At 38.8% G+C, this 16,164-nt stretch overlaps 1 pseudogene; it reads right to left on the reverse strand.

The window, feature by feature from the left end:
• LOC138815463 (Golgi to ER traffic protein 4 homolog pseudogene) overlaps positions 1-15,121 on the reverse strand; it is a 37,708-nt pseudogene extending 22,587 nt beyond the window's left edge.
• Positions 15,122-16,164: the final 1,043 nt, after the last annotated feature.

Genomic DNA, 16,164 nt, shown 5'->3' on the forward strand with positions numbered 1-16,164 from the left:
TTATTTGCAATTAGTATTATCCTGTTAGTCCTGACAGAGGATTATAATAGCTGAAGTACTATAAACATATGTGTGATCATACAAAATGATGCTAATTGAAATGAACACGAAGATATTGAAACAGCAGGTCTTATTTTGTTTAGTTGTCAACCTTGATATAGCCAATGTACAGTAACTAGTTCTTTCTTTTTACTTTATTTCATTTTTCTTTTCAAATTAGTTTTATCCCTGGCAATTCTTGTCTTTGATTCTGGTACCCTCCATCCTATATATGCATGTATTTGAGGAAAGGGAAGGGAAATAACAAAATGCTGAAAGATGACCCAGTGCAACAATAATAGGTTACATTAAAGCGGGAATGATCTTTACAACAACCTGGGGGACATGGGGGGAGGAAGGAGTGGAGGGAAGGGATAGACAGAGAAAAACAATAGAGTGGGAAACAATTTTCAATGAGAAATGTAACTTATTCGTGTAAATATAACCCCTCTGTACAGCATCTTTACAATAAAATATTTTTAGTGTAAAAATGAATTTTTCCCATCAAATGTCAAGCTGATACCATTGGAACTTCTGAGTTCATGTGAAAGAGTGTTTTAGGAGTTTCAAGAAGCTAGTACTAAGTACAAATAACCACAATTTAGTGATAATAAGAAAAGCTCTTTTTATTGTACTATATGAACAAAAGAAAATTTCTTTTTGTTTCTGTTCACTTAGAACTCTCTTTGCCATCTGCATTGTTCCAAAGTCAAACTAACCACTTATCCTTATCTTTCTTTGGTATCTAGCTTTGGCATGTAATCTGAGATATAAGCAGTATTCTTTTTTCAATTTGGAGGCCTAGCAGGGAGGTGCTCCTTCCTGGTCAAGAGGTTAGACTGGAGGACCCAGCACACTTGCTGTGGTTTCTTCTGCACAGCTCACTGAGGAACTTACTCAAATATGTTTTCAAATTCTACCAATAACTCTTATTAGTATGAAGCACTTAATTAGAAGTCACTTTCTCAAACTCCTATTTGAGTAATAAATAGAATAGGAAAAATGTTGTTTGCTATTTTTTATCACTACATATCTTAATGTCTAAGTATAAAAGCCAGACTTACTCTAAGGGCCTAGAATAAGCAAAATGGCTTCTAGAGCTCAGATTATTTCTTTCCACAGAAGATGACAGCAGCAGAAACTGGCAGAAGGAAGAGAAAGTTTAATGTCTCCTTAATTCTTAAGTTTCAATGCTCATTGAGGAATCCTCAGGACTGAGGACAGTTTAAGGACGTAACAGATCCTGTGTTGTTTTCTATCATAGGAAGCAGACACCAGTCTCCCATCACTCTTTAGGTGACACACATGAGTGGTGTTCTTGGTGGGTCCTGAGAGGGTCCAGGACAGCTCTGTCATGATCACTGGAAACTCGGAATTGCTCTCTAAGAGAACGACATAGAGGAATGTGGTAACAAGACCTGAGATAGGGTTTTGTCAGATCTAGGTGATTTGTAACAGGCACTAATGCCTTCTGACTAAGAATGTGAATATATCATCAGGGTCCGGCACACAAATTTATCATGACGCGTTACCTTGCACCATTTCATAATGAAAGCCAAGAAAAGATAATTAATGCCCTCTGGACATGTTTTCATCAATATTTATTAGATAAAAAGTTATAAAATCAAGTTCATGTTGAGGAAAAATCCCAGATGAAAACCAAATTTCAGGGGCATTTACAAAAACTGTTGTTCCGTATATATCATATGTGACAAATTATTAAAACTTAAAGAAGCTGTGTAAGTTAAATTGATTCTTTTGTAATACTGCTGCAACTTTATTTTACATTTCAACTACTTAATAAAAATAAGGTAGGCCAAGCATCACCAGTGGCTCACATCTAGCTTCAACTGTGGCTATTAAGATGGATGAGAGGAGTTCCGGGAAGATGGCGGAGGAGAAGCTGGAATCTGAACAAGCTCTCGCATAGAAAGGAGTTTTAGAGTTCCAGTGAACAGTCCTAAGCCAGAGAATCACACCAAGTGTGTCATCACAGGACAGAGAGTTAGACAAGAGAGGGGAAGCCAAGGAAACGCAGCAGCTGCCGCTCCGGCGGCGGGGCCGCGGCAGCGGCGACCACCGCCGCGGAGACATACCTGAGACACAGAGAGTCGGGAAAGAAGGAGCCAGACGCAGCGGACGAGCGGATTCTACCCAACACCAACAAGAACCGACAAGGAGCGAACATCTTCATCCTGCTGTTTGCAGACCAGAGACGACCCAGGATCCAAGACTCGGCGTGAGTACAAGCCTGACATCCTCACTCCTCAGGGAGCAGAGGAGGGAAGGCCACCCCTCCCCCCCAGCACCGGTGATCTCCATCTTGGATACCGACAAAGCTCGGAGGAGCTGCTAGCTCCAGCTCAGGCCTTGGAATAAAATGAGTCATTTAGCAGGTCACAAGAACTTAACGGCGAAGTGACCTGCCAGACTCAGCTCCATCCAGGGAAAAGCCACCCAGCTCAGGCGCCAGCCATCAGAGTGCCTTACTTCACTGGGTAACCAGAGCCAGAGGCTGCCCCTCCCTCTAGCAGCCTCGACAATCAATTGAAAAACAGAAACCCTGAGAATGGCTCCAGGCTGGGCGCTGTGAGCTTTATCACAAAATAGCCCCAGGGAAAAGCTACTGTTTATTGAAAGGCCTCAACTCTACCCAGAACCTAGCCTCATCACCACATCCCCCTCTTTTGTGACTCTCAAAGCAGACCACCCTCCCAGAAAACTAACCTGGGAGGGGGATCTCAAAATCTTGGGTAAAGCAGAGCATTTTTCTGCCTCTTCCAACCAACCGACTTAAGAAACCAATCAAGCCACAGGACCTCAAACCTGACCAGAGACTCCAACAAGAGACTGGTTGCAGAGAAAAGGGAGATACAGGATTCTTCCCATTCCTCCCCCCCCCCAAAAAAAAAATCAAAAGACTTTTTTTTTCTTTTTTTTTTCTTCTTCTTCTTTTCTTTTTTTTGCTTGTTTTTTGTTTTTTGTTACCTTATATATATATATATATATATATATATAAATTTTTTTCCCTTCTAAAACTTTTATTAATCTTTAATTTTTGCCTCTTCTGAAAAAATAATTGTTTTCCAGTAGCCTTTTTTTTTTTCTCATCTTATAATTTTTATTTTAGGAATACGTGAATAAGAGTTTTCCTTTCTTTTCTTGTCTTCTTTCTCTTTTTCTTTCTTTCTTAATTATCTTTTTGTTTTTTATCTAGCTCTACTGAACTTCTGATCTTTTCTTCTCCCGTTCCCATCCTCAAAGCTTTTCACATCTCCGCTATGTCCCTCCCCTTCTCTGAACATATTCACATTCCATTCTAAATAGACGGTCTTTTAACCTCTATAATAACATTAATTTTTACGTTTCTATTATTTTTCTGGTCTCTCTTTATTCCCCTTTCCGTCTCTTCTTTCTCTCTCTCTCTCTACTTGCATCCTACCCAACTCATTTCCTGCACTGTGATTAGGACATAGTTAACTCTCCCTGTGCCTCCCCACACCAATCTACTCCTATTTTTTACCCACATCTCTCCCTAATCCTAATAATTTCTGGTTTTCCAAATTCTTTTCTGCGGTTCGAAGTCCTTTAACATATAGTTGTTTGATGTTGAATAGATGTATCTGTTGAACTAGATTGTATCTGTAAACTATTGACTGTACAAATGCAAACTTTGGTTGATGGTTGCCTTAAGATAGTGTTCTAGCACAAAACTGGTGCAATCTTTATCTCAAATGGGCCGAGTAAGCCGAAAAAACACAAGAAAAATGGCAAATTCGGGTATCTCAATTCCCAACCTTGATAATCAGGGATTAGAACAGATAAAGAATAATCCAGAGGAGAGTTCCCAAATAGCTCTACAAACACTAATAGCAAACATGATAAATGAGAAGTTTGACAATGTACAAAGGACTCTGTATGAGCGTGATAGGGAGAGAGAGGAGGCATCCCAGAAGTTTATACAGGAATATCATAAGCGTGAGGAAGCTTCTCAAAAACTGATACAGGATTTGCGTGAACAACTTGAGAATACTCAAAGAGAAAGGGAGGAATGGCGTGAGCAGGCAGAGATCACTCAAAGAGAACTGCAGGAATCCCACAGAAGGGAGGAAACTAATCAAAGAGTAATTCACGAATTAAGAGACCAGGTAGAGAATACACAAAGATCACTAAAGACATTCATGGAATCCATTAACAAAGAGCTGAAGGAAGTCAGGGAGACCACAAAGGGAATGCTGAATGGAACCCAACAGAAGGAATGGGAGTCCAAAGAAACCATAACCAATCAACTAAGTGATTTGAGAACAAACACTGAACACCAAATTAAGGAAGTAAAGAAAATCATACAAGACCTAAAACAGAGCTTCAACAAAGAACTTGAAACCATCAAAGCTGACCAATTAGAAGGAAAAGAGATAAAAAACAAAGTAGAGAGTCTCGACAGCAGGTTAGACCATGCAGAAGATCGAATCTCAGGGATTGAAGACAGCCTTGATATTATAGAGAAAGAACATACAACCATCCAAGACAAGTCCAAGAAATATGATAGGTCTATCCAACACCTGGAAGACACCATCAGAAGGCCCAATCTAAGGATAATGGGTGTAGAGGAGCACCTAGAAACAGAAGTTAATGGTCTAGGAAATTTGTTTAACAGGATCCTAGCAGAGAACTTCCCAAACATACAAAAAGATAGGCCTATTCAGATACAAGAAGCTTTTAGAACCCCAAATAGACCAGACCAGAATAGGACATCCCACCGTCACATTATAATCCACACAGGATCAACCCAGACCAAGGAAAAGATCCTTAAAGCTGTCAAGGAGAAAAGGTTAATCACCTATAAAGGGAAACCAATTAGAATTACCTCAGATTTCTCAGCAGAGACAATCAAAGCAAGAAGAGCCTGGAATGACGTATGCCATGCCCTAAAAACAAACAACTATCAACCAAGAATACTGTACCCAGCTAAACTCTCCTTCCTAACTGAAGGCCAAATAAAAACCTTCCATAGCAAAGAAAAATTGAAACAATACATCTCCACCAAACCAGCCTTGCAAAAGATTCTTAAAGATGTCCTACACATAGAAAACCAACAAGAACGCAACAAAGGCCAAGAAACTGCACCCAAACTGAGAATCCAAGAACCTTAGGAAGAACCCAGTTTTCACAGCCCCCAAGAAGGTGGATAACATGGCAGGAACCCTCAAATACCTCTCAGTCCTATCTCTTAACGTGAACGGACTGAACTCTCCAATTAAGCGACATAGACTGTCTAGTTGGATTAAAAAACAAGACCCCTCTATCTGCTGCCTGCAGGAGTCACATCTTGCCCGTAAAAACAAACATATTTTCAAAGTTAAAGGCTGGAACAAAATCTACCAAGCAAACGGCCCTCATAAACAGGCGGGAGTTGCAATCCTAATATCAGATAAAATAGACTTCAAACTAAAATTCGTGAGAAGAGATAAAGAAGGTCGCTACATACTAATTAAAGGATCTCTCCTTCAGGAGGATATTACAATTCTAAATATCTATTCGCCAAACAATGGAGCACCCAAATTTATCAAAGAAACACTACTTTCCCTCAAATCCCATAGAGATCCAAAGACATTAATTGTTGGGGATTTTAACACACCACTCTCCCCACTAGATAGATCAACTCGGCAAAAACTCAACAGAGAATCCCCAGATCTAAACAGCTGCATAGATCAACTAGACTTAGCAGACATTTACCGAACATTTCACCCAGCAGCAACAGAATACACGTTCTTCTCAGCAGCACATGGAACGTTTTCTAAAATAGACCACATTTTAGGCCACAAAGCAAACTTGTCTAAATTCAGAAACATTGAAGTTATACCTTGCATTCTCTCTGACCACAAGGGAATAAAATTAGATCTCAACACCAAAAGCCACCAAAGAAAGTCCGGTATCACATGGAGGCTGAACAACACACTGCTGAATCATGAGTGGGTCATGGAAGAGATTAGAAAGGAAATTCAAATGTTCATGCTATTCAACAAAAATGAACACACAAATTACCAGCTCCTCTGGGACACAGCAAAGGCAGTACTCAGAGGCAAGTTTATAGCTCTGAGCTCCTACATCAACAAATTGGAGAGATCGGAAACTAACAATTTAATGACACATCTAAACCTCCTTGAAAAAGAGCAGCAAGATAAACCCCAATCCAGTAGACGGAAAGAAATAATCAAAATTAAATCAGAATTAAATGAATTAGAATCCAAAAAAACTATAGAAAGAATCAACAAAACAAAGAGTTGGTTCTTTGAAAAACTTAACAAAATTGACAGACCCTTAGCAAACCTTATCAGAAAAAGGAGAGAACACACCCAAATTAATAAACTCAGAGATGGGAATGGAAACATCACCACAGAAACAACCAAGATTCAGAACATTATTAGGGGATACTTCTCAAAACTTTATGCTAATAAGTTTGAGAACTTGACAGAAATGCACCTTTTCCTAGCAAATATTGACATGCCAAAACTAAACCAAGATGAGTTAAACCAGCTTAACAGGCCCATATCAAGCATCGAAATAGAAACAGCAATAAGAGACCTCCCAGCTAAGAAAAGTCCAGGACCAGATGGTTTTACAGCGGAATTTTACAAGGCCTTCAAAGCAGAGCTCACACCAATACTCCTCCAACTCTTCAATGAAATTGAAAGAGAAAGCTCACTACCGAATACATTCTATGAAGCCATCATAACCCTCATCCCAAAACCAGGCAGGGACTCATCAAAGAAAGAGAACTATAGACCCATTTCTTTGATGAACATTGATGCAAAACTTCTCAACAAAATTTTGGCCAATCGACTTCAACAATTCATCCAAAAAATCATACACCAATGATCAAACAGGATTCATTTCAGGGATGCAAAGCTGGTTCAATATACGCAAATCAATTAATATTATTCATCACATCAACAGGAGCAAGAATAAGAACCACATGGTTATCTCAATAGATGCAGAAAAAGCATTTGACAAGATCCAACACCCCTTTATGATGAAGGTTCTGGAAAAATTAGGAATCCATGGAACATTCCTCAATACAATAAAGGCTATATATGACAAACCTACAGCCAGCATTATACTCAATGGTGAAAAACTAAAGCCATTTCCTCTTAACTCAGGAACAAGACAAGGATGCCCACTCTCTCCACTTCTCTTCAATCTAGTATTAGAATGCCTAGCTACAGCAATAAGACAAGATGCAGACATAAAGGGGATCCAAATAGGGAAAGAAGAAATAAAACTCTCCCTCTTTGCAGATGACATGATCTTGTATTTAAAGAATCCCATAGACTCCACTCCCAAACTACTCAAGCTGATTCAAAACTTTGGCAAAGTAGCAGGTTATAAAATTAACCCCCAAAAATCAATGGCTTTTCTATATGCCAACAATGAGAAAAGTGTGGCTGAAATTAGGAAAGCAACTCCATTTGTAATAGCCCCACAAAAAATAAAATACCTAGGAATTAACTTAACCAAAGAAGTGAAGGACCTCTATGATGAAAACTTTAAAATCTTGAAAAAGGAAATCAACACAGAACTTAAAAAATGGCAAAACCTCCCATGCTCCTGGATTGGCAAGATTAACATCGTGAAAATGGCAATACTTCCCAAGGCTATCTACAAATTCAACGCGATACCTATCAAAATTCCACCCTCATTCTTCAAGGAAATAGAGGAGGCAATCCAAAAATTCATATGGAACAATAAAAGACACCGAATAGCAAAAACGCTCCTCAACGGAAAGAACACTGCTGGAGGAATATCAATACCAAATTTCAAACTCTACTATAAAGCCATAGTAATCAAAACAGCTTGGTATTTGCATAAGAACAGACCTCAGGACCAATGGAATAGAATTGAAAACCCAGAAATGAACCTACAGACCTATAGCCATCTAATCTTCGATAAGGAAGCCAAAACAATAGAATGGAAGAAAGACAGCCTCTTCAGTAAATGGTGCTGGCAAAATTGGTTAACTACATGTAGAAAACTAAAGCTAGATCCTTATATATCACCCTGCACCAGAATCAACTCCAAATGGATCAAAGACCTTGAACTCAAAGCAGACACTCTGAAAACATTACAGGATGGAATAGGAGAAACCCTAGGTCTCCTTGGCTCAGGCCGAAATTTTCTGAATAGAGACCCGGAAGCACAACAAATCAAAGAAAGGTTGGACAAATGGGATTGCATAAGATTGCAGAGCTTCTGCAGGGCAAATGACATAGCTGGCAAGATCAATAGAAAGCCCACCGATTGGGAGAAGATCTTTACTAGCCATACAACGGACAAGGGTCTCATATCTAAAATATACTTGGAACTCAAAAAATTAAACCACCCAACAACAAATCCTCAAAGAATCAACTGCCCAATAAATAAGTGGGCGAAAGACTTAAAGAGAAGCTTCTCTGAAGAAGAAACAAGGATGGCCAATAGACACATGAAGAAATGTTCAACATCCCTAGCCATAAAAGAAATGCAAATCAAAACAACATTGAGATATCACCTCACTCCAGTTAGAACAGCAAAAATCAAGAACTCTAACAACAACAGATGCTGGAGGGGATGTGGACAGAAAGGAACCTTACTTCATTGTTGGTGGGAATGTAAACTTGTTCAACCACTTTGGAAAGCAGTATGGAGGTTCCTCAGAAGACTTCACATAGATCTCCCCTATGATCCAGCAATCCCACTTTTGGGCATTTACCCAAATGTTTATAAACAAGACCACACTAAAGCTACCAGCACAACTATGTTTATTGCAGCATTATTTACCATAGCTAAGATATGGAACCAACCCAGATGCCCCTCAGTAGATGAATGGATCAAGAAAATGTGGTATATATACACAATGGAATTCTATGCCTCCATCAGAAAGAATGACATTTCCCCATTTGTTAGGAAATGGAAAGGTTTGGAAAAAATTATATTAAGTGAAGTAAGCCAGGCCCAAAGAAGCATAGGTCCCATGGTTTCCCTTATTTGCAATATCTAGTATAGGTATGAGTCAAGCGGAAAAGGTCAGATAATGTGATGTTAGGAAAATGAACCCTTAAATATGTATTTTAATGTTTTCGTTTCTTTCATGCATGTGTTTCTAACGCATTTATAAGATTATTTCTTTGTTGCTTTGTATGTCCCTCCCCCACAGTGTAACCCCCGCTTTCACTATATTTGATGTCAGTATAACATGTGGAGGAGATGGGGACAAACAAGTCATTTAAGGACTCAGGTGGACCTGTTGCAACAATGAGAAGTACAAAATGTCATGTCAAAACCAGCTTTACAATGTCGGTGTGGGGGGTGGAGGGGGGTATAATTGGGTGGGGGGAGGGGGGAGGCGGGGAAGGGAAGTGAAGGGTAAACAAAGGAGGAGGCTGCAATGCTTGGTAAGAAATGTATGCATTATCCTGCCCATGTAATTGTAGCCCCCCTGTACAGTATGTTCTCAAATAAAATAAAATACAATTAAAAAAAAAAAAAAAAAGAAGGATGAGAACTGTGGAAAGTGGATTGAAGCTACCGCAGGTAGGAAAATCTGTGAAACTTTTATCTCCAATTAACTGTTCAAATCCAGAAATGGATGTTTGGTTCAAGTTGTAGAGAGTTAGCTATAAGTAAAATAGCTAAAGGTCAGCTCCCTGAGTTCAAGCCCCACTATACACACACACACACACACACACACACACACACACACACACACACACACACACACACACACACACACACACACACACACACACACAACCTATCTCAAAAATAACGAGTGACCAAGGACCAGAAGAAAGATAATATTTTTTCTTTATTTTCTTTCATTTTTGTCATTTTTTCATTTATCTCTCTTTGGGAATGTAAAGGGGGCATAGCAATGGAGGGACAAAGGATGAACAAATGCAGCAGTGGCACTCAGTTGAGACTATGTTGAAAGTGCACTATGAAACTTGTTGGTGGGGAAGGAGGGGAAAACTGGAGGAGACGCAGGGAAAGGGTGACATTGTCCAAATAGAAATATACTCATTGAAGTAGAGCTTTGGCTCAATATCAATGCCATTCTTCAGCAAAAGGGCTCAGGAACACTGCCCAGGCCATGGGTTCAAGCCTCATGACTATAACAAAAACAAAGACAAAAATAGGTAGTCATTACCAAACATATGTAACAAATCTTCTACATCACAGTAATAAGAAGAAGAAGGAGGAGGAGGAGGAGGAGGAGGAGGAGGAGGAAGAGGAGGAGGAAAAGGAAAAGAAGAAGAAGAAGAAGAAGAAGAAGAAGAAGAAGAAGAAGAAGAAGAAGAAGAAGAAGAAGAAGAAGAAGAAGAAGAAGAAGAAGAAGAAGAAGAAGAAGAAAGAAAGAAGGAGAAGGAGGAGGAAGAGGAGGAGGAGGAGGAGGAGGAGGAGGAGGAGGAGGAGGAGGAGGAGGAGGAGGAGGAGGAGGAGGAGGAGGAGGAGGAGAAGAAGAAGAAGAAGAAGAAGAAGAAGAAGAAGAAGAAGAAGAAGAAGAAGAAGAAGAAGAAGAAGAAGAAGAAGAAGAAGAAGAAGAAGAAGAAGATGTTAATAAAAACCAAACCAATGAGAGAAAATCTAAGAGAGCAAGGTAAGGGGTGACATTTCCAAAAAGAAATATACTCATACCTGACTTATATGACTATAATCTATGTGTAAATTACCTTTATCATAATATAAAATTTAAAAAAAAACAGAAATATAGTGCTGGAGGCAAATCTGAAATGGAAGAAGATCAGATTAATATCCAATACCAATTTCAAACCCCATTATCAATTTCTCTTTCAAAAATGGCTCTTCTCATCACTTGTACTTTCCCTAGCTTATGAGATGGGGTGCAAATATTTAAAGGGTGAGGAATGAGTCATACATACAAGAGGAATTTAATAGTACCTGTAAAGAGCAGTACTTGCTAGAACACATGTTGCCTAGAACACATGTTGATACCATGTTTTCTGAAATATACAAACCTAGTTGAGCTTGCATACAAGCTCCACTCTATACAAGCTGTGGATTCAAAGTTAACTAAAGTCTCTGGACCTCAAATTCTTCATAGGTAACAATAGTTATATCACAGGATTATGAGACCTGGATGTCATCAAACATGGTGTGGGTTGTGTTTTAAGTGTGTGTGCAACACTCAAACACTGCTGGGGCGAGTAAAAACTGGCGTGATGTTTACCATATTACTTAACAGTAATACAACACCTACTACAAGCTCACACCTATAATCCTACTTATAAAAGAGGTTGAGGCCTCAGGATCTAGGTTCTTTGTCAGCCTGGACCGGAAACTGGATGAGACTCATCTCCAATGACCTCTAAAAAGGTTGGAGGTGGAGCTTTGGTTCAAATGGTAGAGTGCTAGACTTGAGCATAAATCTCAGGACATTGACCAGGCCCTGAGTTCAAGCCCTAGGGCCAACACACACACACACACACACACACACACACACACACACACACACACACACACACACACACACACACACACACACACACACACACACAATTTTGTATATTCCTATCACGTCACTTAATACTTTTTCTCTTCCAAGCCCACCAGTTGTTGTTGTTGATGATGATGATGATGACAAGGACTTGCTGTGAAGCTCAGGGTGCTATTAAACTTACAATACCCTTGCGTACTGGGATTACAGGTATGTGTACCATACTTGACTTTACTCAGTAACTCTACTTATAACATTTTTCTGAAAGAAATTTATTCAAATTCATGAAGATACTATGGCTTAAAGTTGTTCACACTAATTTTCAAGTGTACAAAATGTAAATAATATAAGTGGATATAGTACTATGCTACCACATGGTAATTCCAGCCAAAACTCAGGAACCTGACACAAGAGAATAAGGATTTGAGGTAAGCCTTGTCTACAATGTAGGACTTCTTCTATAAAGGAAAAAAAGTATAAATATTAATCTACTAGGAAATATATAATATGTTAAATTTATATAATGGAACAAATAGATCATTGTTAATGAAAATAAAATGGCTTTTACTAGAAATGAGGAATCAAATGTGCTCACTGTGTAGGTGAGTTAGAAAGTTCTTACCAAAAGCTACATACTTTTCTTGTTTTCTATTCTTCCAAAATTGTTTGCTTTCCAGAATCATGCCTTATCTTTCCTTACTGGTTTCTTTAGCTTATTTCATACATGCCCACAGGGTCTTCAACTATCATTTATTTATGTGAAGAGCTTGCAAATATCTCTCTTCAGTCCAAACTCCTGGTATGCACCTCTGTTCCATATATTCAACTACCATAAATACTTGTGAAAGAGTAATCCTGTCTTTCTATTACTGTCTTTCTATTAATGTGTCAGTAAACTTTAGGAAAATAAAGGAATAACATCAATAAATATAACTGATTATTGTAATAGTAATGTTAAACATTACTACAATGCTGATTATTTTCTGAGCAATTTAATATAAAGCTCAAGGAAAGCAACGTTTTTGAGTGCTGATATTGGAGTTTAAACTCAAGACCTTACCTTCTCACTTATGCATTTTCCCTCAAGGGCGGTGTTTTACTCTTGAACCACAGATTCCCTTCCAAATTTATTTGGGGGATTATTTAGAGATAAGAAACTCATGGTCTTTCCTTCTTGGGCTGGATTTAAACCTGGATCTCAGTTCTCTGAGTAGATAGAATTACCAGTGTGTGCTAACAATGTCCAGTTTCAAGGAGAGGGCAAGTTTCTGATTTCAAGCTCCAGTAATAGCACAAAAACAAAAACAAAATTATGACATATAAATATACTGATAAACTAGGAACCCAAACAAACCAAATGTGGGTATCTAGATGGGCGAAAGACTTAATTGCATTATTATCACTATTACCTTTCCTAGCATTTTGAATAACCTGAAATTATGGATTAAAGTCATAGCTTAGTTGGTAAAGTACTAGCTAAAGAGCAACAACATCAAACACCAAGTACAAGTCTCAGTCTCAAACTTTAAATGAAATCTGAAATGATTTTTTCCTTAAATGAAAATTGACCATAGGAAACCCCTGATACCTAAATGTATGGTCAAAGAAGAAAATTGGAAAATGTTCAGGAAGACAGACTTTTAAATCTCAGTGATTACCATATGGACAGTAGATCAGACCATGTGTAACTTCATACTACATGCAGTGGGCTACGTTAAGGACTTAAAAATTGTACACATTTACACTCCTCAAAAAAAAAAAAAACAAACACAACTTACCAGGACACTGGGGATTCACATATGTAATTCTAGCTCAGTGCTCTGTTACTTGAGCCACAAACTCCATTTTCAGCATTTTTGGTGTTTAGTTGGAGATAGGAGTCTCACAGGTTTTCCTCCCCTGGCTGGCTTTGAAACAAAATCCTCAGCTCTTTGCCCACTGAGTAGATAGGATTACAAGCTTGAACTGATACTCTTATTTTTCTATTCTATTCTTCTTTTGCTTTTCTATTTAAGAATCATTTCGTTAAGTGGCAAAAAAATCCTGCTTTTGAACACAGCAGAGAAAATCAATGAAAATAGAAGCTGTGTCTGAATAGATCAATAAATGGATATATATTTTAAAAGACGGATCAAAATACAAAATAACAAAACAGAGAAGAAACCAGTTGCCAATAACCAAAACAAATGAGTACTTTATCAGAAATCCTACCGTTATAAAATTTAAAAGTACAGTAATAAACAGCTTCAGATGATTTATTCAAAGATAAAACCTATCAAACCTACTTAAGGAAGAACGAAAAAAAATGGAATCTACACAAATTTTCTCAATTTACATTTAAATGCATTGCAATCTATAAAACTCTAGGTACTGATGAATTTATTATTGATTTTCCTAAAACTTTGAAGAGATCATTTTGATTCTACAAAAATATTTCCTTAGAAAGTGAGGAAATACTATTTGCCCTCTTAAAAGTTTCTCGTAAAAAATATCTGGCTGAATTTTGTCTGGAATTATACTCTATGTACTGAGCAGTTAAGGAGAATTGTTTCAGGACATTGAGTCTTCTAATCATTAAGTACTTGATCGTTCATTTACTTAGTCCTTATTTTTTTGTATAACATTTGAAAGGTTTTATAAAATCCATTAAAGATAAACTTCTGAATTGGAAAACCTTTTGGAGGGAATTTACTCAAAGCAGAATGATATATTTTAGGCATCTCAGTATTTAGAGCTGTGAGTATGAACTCCATGAACAGAATAACTTGTCTTTAAAGAAGTTTTTAATACATAGAGCATAACTAAGAAAAATTGTAGGTGATAGAGTAACTAAGGGAGGCCAGGACGTGGCCAACTGCCTCCATAGGAAGACAAAAGCTTGGGATGTACCCTGAGGGACAACTCTCCTGTCCTGTTCTGTCCTGTCGAGCTACTTGTCATGTATTGGGTACCTGCACAGGGAGGGCTGGAACTGCTCTCACAGCACCATGAACGTGGTTAGCTTGCTGCCATCCAAGGCCAGCAGCAGAAATCAGATGAAGTGGAGCAGGGATTGGATGGAGGGCGGCCCGTGCTTGATGGATGTTGCTTCTGTGCATACATGATGAAGACCACAGACCTGGTTTTGTTTTCCAATAGAGAAACTGCAGCACTGCCTGAGCCACAAGTATGTCCACTTGCCATGGAAGCTGTGGGCCGTGGAGTCCTCCACCAGCATGTTGGCACAGCCCTCACCGTCTGTGGAGTGTAGAAAGTAGTATCAAGATTCCCAGTAGTTCGGCTCTTTCCACAGGGTCAGGGCCCAAAATGGAAGGAGCTAAGGATGGCCCCATTTCCAGGAACCCCAACTGGAACACTTCAGGGCTCTGGAGAAGGGGTCCATCAACTGAACACCCTAGCCAGACACTCCATCCATTTCTGCCATCTACATCCATTTCAGGGACTCCAACACCAGCATGGACAGCTCTGCTGTGCTGTTTTGCTGGCCATGAGGGAAGAACAGCAGTATGCTCCTGAGCACATGAGCTCTTGGGCCTCAGAGGGCTTGCTCTGGGACATGTACCTGAAGAAGATGGTCCAGTACATTTGGTGTGACCCATACTGGCCGCTTTTCTCCATGCAGCTTAACTTGCATGTGATTGTGGGCTTCATTGTGAGAGCCTTCCTGCTCCACCATCGCTGCTGCCAATGTGGCCCTAGTAGTATAATCTTTAGAAAGACTAGGACAAAGCCTGAGAATATTAATGCAAGAAATTGGGGTACATCAAAAAGAGGGTGGGGAAAGGGTAGACGAATGAAGGGAGGAAGGGGCAGAATGTAGTCAAGCTCATTGGGAGAAAATGAGGGAACAGAAGATGTTGTATGAAAGGAAATGTTCTCATCTGACTTATGCAAATGAAATCCCTCTACACAACCTCTTTAAAATAACTATAATCAGCTGGGCACAGGCCACTCAGGCCTGTAATCTTAGCTACACAGGAAGCTGAGATCTGAGGGTCTCAGTTCAAAGCCAGCCCGGGCAGGAAACTCCATGTCACCCTTATCTCCAATAAACCACTAAAAAACAGGAAGTGGCGCTCTGGCTCAAGTGGTAGAGTGCTCATCTTGAGTGCAACAGCTGAGAGATAATGCCCAATCCCAGAGTTCAAACCCCATGCCTGACAATAAATAAATAAATAAATGAATAAATAAATAAATAAATAAATAAATAAATAAATAAATAAAACTAAATTTGCTAAAAAGGAATTCATTGCCTATACTGCAAAACTAAGAAATATAAGGGAATGGTGGGTCAGAGGGGGGTGTGATTATTGTAGGTGTGGCACAAATCAATATGCACTGTATTCATAAACTGCTTTTGTTATATGGCAACTCCTTTGTACAACTACTGAAAGATAATTGACAAATAAAAATAATAATTGAATAGATGTAAAATAAGATACAGGAGAAAGAAATGGTTGATAGATACTTCTGATATAGAACAGGGCTTCCTATTACATTGGGACCCTATAGAAGAACTCTACTGTTTTTGTAATATTTCAGAATAAGATGAGATTCATAAAGCATAGTTCATTATGATTTTTCAAAAATAATTTAAGTAGTTGTTAATAACCCAACAATACTAAATTCCT

This window comes from Dipodomys merriami, unplaced genomic scaffold (assembly GCF_024711535.1).
Source record: "Dipodomys merriami isolate MVZ:Mamm:240054 unplaced genomic scaffold, mDipMer1.0.p SCAF_640, whole genome shotgun sequence".
Lineage (NCBI taxonomy): Eukaryota > Metazoa > Chordata > Mammalia > Rodentia > Heteromyidae > Dipodomys > Dipodomys merriami.